This window comes from Ursus maritimus, unplaced genomic scaffold, assembly GCF_017311325.1.
Source record: "Ursus maritimus isolate PB19 unplaced genomic scaffold, ASM1731132v1 scaffold_33, whole genome shotgun sequence".
Classification (NCBI taxonomy): domain Eukaryota; kingdom Metazoa; phylum Chordata; class Mammalia; order Carnivora; family Ursidae; genus Ursus; species Ursus maritimus.
In genome coordinates this window covers 4788882-4796396 of record NW_024425897.1, presented here as the reverse complement: position 1 = coordinate 4796396, position 7515 = coordinate 4788882, and positions in this window count along the sequence as shown.

Sequence of the window (7515 nt, the reverse complement as noted above, 5' to 3'; positions counted from 1 at the left end):
ATGTTTAAAAACGTCTATAATAAAAAATGTTAAGGTTGAAGAGTAAGTCAAAAAATAATAATTGGATATTACCATTTTCCCTCATATTAAGTCATGCAGAGGCCAGGGCAGCACTGACAGCCACGCCTGTTCCCTCTGCCTGGAATGTTCTCCCACAGACACTTGTGGGTGACTCTCACCCAACACCAGTCTCTCCACTGGGTCTTCTCTGCCGTCCCCAGGGAGCGTGTCCCTCATCCCTCTCCTCCTTCCCTCTCCCCTTTCAATTTGTCCTGTTAGCATCTTTTACCCACGAATATTCTAGGCAGCAGAATGAACCTCGGGGAGGGCGGCTTGGGTCGGGCTCACGGATGTGTGTGCAGTGCCGAGACCGACGGAGGACACATCGGAGGCGACCTGGGCGTTTGTCGAGAGATGAATGAGTGGTTTGGATTCCAGGTTTCTGGTCAGCTGCCAGTACCTGAGGTTTCTTTTCTTGAGGCACACCACCAGGCCTGCCTCCACCTTTCCCTGGACACCCAAGAGATGCCCCTGGGACCATGAGGGGGCAGTGCAGGGGCACAGGGGCCCAGGGTTCCCCCCAGTGCTGTGGGAAAAGGAGGCCCCACCTCCACCGTCCTGACCTGGTCCTGTCTGGGCACTAACAGGTCCACCTCTCCATGCACTGGCCGACCGCCCCGCACTGGTCCTGAGAGAGACATCCAATGACTCGCTTATTTAATGTTAGGGAACTCCAACTTTTCAGGGAAGGAAATGGAAACCTGAGCCCGTGTAATGTCCTCCGTAGAGCAGTCTGATGCGGAGAAGCACTAGAAACATTTTGGAGGCCTTAACCCACTTGGGCAACTGCTCTGCCAGGGGGCCCGAGGCCCCTCGACCACAAGCCCCTCCTGTGGGGACCAAGACGGACACCTGTTGTCCCCCGCCTGGATAGGCAAGACTGCAGCCCTCAGCTCCCTCGGGCCCAACTTTTGCCCTTCTCCAGCAGAATCTCTCTAGGTGGAGAAGTTGCACTGGAGCCTGCTTGTGGAAAAAGCCTCTCAGCCAGAGTCCAAGCAGGAGATCTGTGTAGACACAGCCGCCCAAGTCCACAGAGACACATGCACAGGGGTCTCTGTTGCTGCTAGTAGGTAGCGGACCAGCACCAGCCTGGATGGTGCTGGGGGGCCCACCAAGTCCCCCTCATACAATAGAATGCCGTGCAACCAGGAAAGAAAGGGAGGTGGGTCTGTTTTGATATGAAGGTCTAAACTATAACACTGAGTGAAAATAAAAAGCTGTCTACCAATAGGTACAGATCATTTCCCTTTAATAAAGCCCAGATGGAAGGACGGATGCGTGTACATACTTATGTATATGTAAATTCAGGGGAAATCAGAGAGTTTCTTGGGGTCTTGGACACTTCTTTAGTTATTTGGCACTGAAATTACGGGTGATTTATAAGTTCATTGTGTTTTTCAAATTTTCTAACATTTAAAAACCACGTAAAGAATGTCAGAAATGAGGAGGGCAGTGAGACCTGTCAGATTCCACCATGAAGGCTGAGAGAGCACACTTGCAACCCCCCAAAAAGGAGGCAAACAGCTGGGGGCCTGGATACAGGCTCAGGATGCAGTGTGGTGACATTAGGGTCACACCTGGCTCCTTTACCTTGTCCCAAATTCCATCTTTGGACTTGTGCTAAGTGATTGACCAGCCCCAGACTCCAAAGCTGCTGGAAGGCATAATGTTTATTATCAGGACTCAGACTGAGCACTGCCTTGCCTGGGCTCTGCTGTGGAAAGAGCCCTAGGACCAGAGGGGAAGGTGGATACCAGTGCTGCCCCCAGGAGGCAAGGCCCTGGTTTCTTCCTTTGTGAAAGAAACCAGCATACTAACCACCACAGGAGCACCACGCCGTTGTTTCCCTGCTCTTCCTCATCACAGTGCTAAGGCCTTACACTGGGACCTGCAGGCAGATCGCTACTTCCGGCCCCAACAATGGTGTGGGTTCAGAATGCTTACTTCCTCTCGTGGGTGGCTATGATGACATAGGCATGTGATCATGTGTATTAATATTTTAAAAATTAGTTTTGGTTTTCATTCCGTTTTATCACTTAGATAAAATTACTCCTTTTTAGCAGATTATATTTAAGAGTAACTTTGAAAAGTAAGATTAATAACCAACCTGAAATGGAATAGAAGCAGTATGGTGATAGTGGCTCTTTTCATTCATTATGTTTCTCCAGGGCCGTAGAGTCCTTGCACTGAGATCATTATTTGTCGCAGCTGAAACTGATCTTCAGATAAAGACACAGTTCAAAACAACAATAAAATTTTCACTGCTTTTTTTTTTTTTTTCAGAAAGCTGAGTTTCGGACTTATTTTACCTAAAACTGAACTATATTCATTGAATTAAATATTGATTATAACTTAAATCTGGAGATGTAAGTTTCTCTCCTTCCAAGTTCATGAGATTCTTTTTTTTTTTTTAAAGATTTTATTTATTTATTTGACACAGAGTGAGAGAAAGAACACAAGCTGGGGGGAGCAGTAGGCCGAGGGAGAGGGAGACTCAGGCTTCCCACTGAGCAGGGAGCCTGACACAGGGCTGGATCCCAGCACGCTGGGATCATGACCTTAGTTGAAGTCAGACGCTTAACCGACTGAGCCACCCAGGCCCCCAAAGTTCACGAGATTCTTATTTAGGTGATTCTTGAATGCAGATCAATTCACAGATTTTTCCAAAATGTATTCTTCAGGCAGACAGTAGTCTTTTAACATTCCATAAATCGTGTGCATGTATTCTCATAGGAATGCTTCGTAAAAAAGTGTAGTTGGGGAGCCTGGGTGGCTCAGTTGGTTAAGCATCCAACTTTTGATTTCAGCTCAGGTCGTGATCTCAGGGTTGTGAGATGGAGCCCATGCTCAGTGTGGAGTCTACTTGAGATTCTCTCTCTCCCTCTCCTTTTCCCCTCCCCCTCCCCTCTCTCTCAAGCAAAACAAAACGAAGTGCAGGTAATGTGTCCTAATTACTTGCCTGGGTGCATATCAACCAAATGTTTAATTTCTGAAAAAAAGTTGTCAAATTTATTATACAAATGGAAGACAGTGGTCAGTTTCCCTGGAAAGTCACAGTTAGCTTATTTTTAAAGGTGAAATTTACCTTCTTAGCAAGTTTTGCAGTTGTTTTGTGTGAGTAAAAATAAATTAGAAAAATTCTAATTCTTTTGTTAGAGCACTGTTTTAAGTTCCTTTTTATAAGTTGATCCTTTTAAGACTCATTCAAGACAGCCACATTATTCCAGCATGAAACAGTACATGTACTTGCTTAGATCTCTTCATCTCAAAGGGAAAGCAAGCTTCTTCATTTAGTGCACAGCTCTTAATGGAATTTACAATCTGTACTAATTGTTAAGAGTTTCATTTAAGCAGAGAGGTCACTTTGCTCTGAATATCCATGGAGACTAAACATCATGTCTGTTTCTGTTCCCAGGGATTCCTCATGGTCACTCATCACAATGCTGTTCACCAACCCACCTGGGTACACTTAGTCTGATATAGATTATAGTGCGGAGATGACTTATTAATATCTTCATTTGTTTGAAGTTTTCAAAATTAATCATTGAGTTAACATTTTAATGCAGAAGTACTTAGGTATAAATCTAGCAAAATATGTTCAGGATCTCTATGCAGACAACTATAAACACTTATAAAAGAAATCAAAGTCCTAAACAAATTAAAAGATGTACCATGTTCATGGATTGGAGGACTTTAATTGTTAAAATGGTGATTATCCCCAAACTGAGCTTTAGATTTAATGCAATCCTAATCAAAGTCCTATCAGAATTTTGTATAGATATCGACAAGGTGATTCAAAAATTTATATGGAAAAGCAAAAGGAATAGAAGAGCCAAACAGTTTTGAAAAAGAGGAACAAAATAGAAGGAATTACACTACCTGATTTCAAGATTTATGATAAAGCTACAAGAATCAAGAGTAGTGGGAAAATGATAGACATATCTAGATCGATGGAACATAATGGGAATCCAAGAAGTAGACCCACACAAATATATTCAACTGATTTTAACTGCTAAAGTAATTAATGGAGGAATGACAGTCTGTTTAACAAATGGTGCTGGAATAATTGGATGTCCATATGGAAAAAAAAAAAAAAGAACCTAGACATATACCTCGCACTTGGTATAAAACTAAATGAAAATGTATCACGGACCTACACATACATAGTCAATTAATTTTTGACAAGGGTGCAAAGGCAATTCAGTGAAGAAAGTATAATCTTTTCAACACATTGTGCTGGAACAACGGGACATCCATATGAAAAAAATTAACTTTTAGGAGCTTGGGAAGATGGCAGAGTAGGAAGACCCAAAGCTTACCCTGTCCCACATTTTCAGCTAGATATCATTCACACTCATGTAAATAAACTGAAGTACGAATTCCACACCTGAATGTAGAAAAGAAGCAGCATCTGAGAGTTTAGAAAGGGCAAAAATGGTGGTCAGAAGCTGTCCACAGGGGGGAGAGAGCTGCAGCTGTGGAGAGGGGAATGCACCTGGGAGCCCACATGGAGAAGACAAATCCCCATAACATCTAGCTTTGGAAACCAGAGGGGATGAATTCCCCAACTTTGTGTAACCAGCAGGAGCTTTAAAAGTCAGCTGTCTTAGCACTGGGCCAGCCAGGAGGGCCCGAGATACCTGGGTCCCTGCCCTTAAAGAGACAGCAGCTCATGGAAACGCAACATAGAAGTGACCGTGTGCACAATGCCTGGGGCAAATGGGAAGAAGATCTATTTATTCTGATTTCAGAGCCTGTAGGGGACTTCTCTGGAAACAAAGGAAATGGCAGGTGCCATTTTCCTACCCGACCCCCTGGCATAAACACAGGGCCACCTTCGGGAGGCAGTGCTGCACAAACACTTACTACGTACCAGCTAGCGGTGTGCCTTGCCCACTTGCTGTCCTAAGGACTCGCCCACTTCAAACCTGCCAAAGCCCTGGGCTCTGCAATCTTGTTAATGCCTGGGTCCATCAGCTTGATATAGACTGCTACACGCAGAAGATGTTCCATATAACCAGATTGATAACCACAAATAAAAAACAGGAACATATATGCAAAAAATAAAGAGTGAGGAATCCAAGGAATCCAGGTAGATCACTAAAGAAAACCAGCAAACCATGGAAGAGAAAAAGAGAAGAAAGGATCTGAGAAAAACTACAAAAACAACCAACGAAATGGTAACAAATACATATCAATAAATAGTTTGAATGTAAATGGACTACATGCTCCAATCCAAAGACATAGAGTGTTAGAATGGATAAAAAAACAAGACTCATTTATATACTGCCTACAAGAGACACATTTCAGACCTAAAGACACCTTCAGATTGAAAGTGAGAGGATGGAGAAACATTTATCATGTAAACGGATGTCAAAAGAAAGCCAGAGTAGCAATACTTAACACCAGACAAACTAGATTTTGAAACAGAGACTGTAAAAAGAGACAAAGAAGGACACTATATAATAATAAAGGAGACAATCCAACAAGAAGCTATAACAATTATAAATATTTATGCACCCAACACAGGAGCACCCAAACACGTGAAACGGTTAATAACAAACATAAAGGAACTAATCGATAGTAATATAATAATAGTAGGGGACTTTAACACCTCATTTACATCGATGGACAGATCATCCAAACAGAAAATCAACAAGGAAACAAGGGCTTTGAATGACACACTGGACCAGATGGATTTAACAGACATATTCAGATCATTCCATCCTAAAACAGCAGAATACATATTCATTTCAAGTGCACATGGAACATTCTCCAGAATGGATCACGTTAGGCCACAAAACAAGCCTCCACAAATTCAAAAAGATCAAAGTCATACCATGCATCTTTTATGACCATAACACTGTGAAACTCGAAATCAAACACAAGGAAAAATCTGGCAAGAGCACGAATGCATGGAATCTCAATAATACGCTACTAAACAATGAGTAGGTCACCCAAGAAACCAAAGAAGGAATGAAGAAGCACTTGGAAAGAAACAAAAATGAAAACATAACGGTCCAAAACCTTTGGGATGCAGCAAAAGTGGTTCTAAGAGGGAATTTTATAGCAGAAATTTTACAGCAATACAAGCCTACCTCAAGAAGCAAGAAAAATCTCAAATATACCACCTTACACCTAAAGGAGCTAGAAAAAGAACAAACAAAACCCAAAACCGGAAGGAAATTATATATAAAGATTAGAGCAGAAATAAATTATATATAAGTATATAAATATATATAATAAATTATATATAAATTATATATAAAGATTAGAGCAGAAATAAATGATATAGAAACTAAAAAAAACCAGGAGAACAGATCAATGAAACCAGGAGCTGGTTGCTTGAAAAGAACAACGAAATTGATATCCTCTAGCCAGACTCATCAAGAAAAAAAAGAAAGGACTCAAATAAAATCACAAATGAAAGCAGAGAAATACAACCGACGTGACAGAAATACTATTATAAGAGAATATTATGAAAAACTATATGCCAAAAAATTAGGCAATTTAGAAGAAATGGATAAATTCCTAGAAACATATAACCTGCTAAAACTGAAGCAGGAAGAAACAGAAAATTTAAGTGGACAAAAACCTGCAAAGAAATCGAATCAGTAACCCAAAACTCCAAACAAACAGAAGTCCAGGACAGATGGCTTTACAGAGGAATTCTACCAAACATTTAAAGAAGAGTTAATACCTATCATTCTCAAACTATTCCAAAAAATTGAAGAAGAAAGAAAACTTCCAAATTCATTATATGAGGCCAGTCTCATCCTAATACCAAAATCAGATAAGGAACCACAAAAAAGAGGACTACAGGCCAAGATCTCTGATGGACATAGATGCAAAAATCCTCGACAAAATACTAGCAAACCAAAATCTACATTTAAAAAACCATTCACCACAATCAAGTAGGATTCTTTCTGAGATGCAGGAGTGGTTCAGTGGTTGCAAATCAAACAATGTGATACATAGCATCAATAAGAGGAAGGATTAAAACCATATGAGCCTTTCAATAGATGCAGAAAGGGCATTTGACAAAGTACAACATCCATTCATGACTAAAACCCTCAACAAAGTAGAGATAGAGGGAACATATCTCTACATATTAAAGGCTAAATATGAAAAGCTCACAGCAATCATCATGTTCAATGGGGAAAAACTGAAAGCTTTTCCCCTAAGGTCAGGAACAAGACAAGGATGTCCACTTTTATTCAACATACCACTGGAAATCCTAGTCACAGCAATCAGACAACAAAATGAAATAAAAGGCATACAAATCAATAAGGAAGAAGTAAAACTTGCACTATTTGCAGATGACATGATTCTATATATAGAAACTCCTAAAGACTCCACCAAAAAACTATTAGAACTAATAAGTGAATTCAATACATTGCAGGATACAAAATTAATGTGTAGAAATCTGTTGCATTTGAATACACTAACAACTGA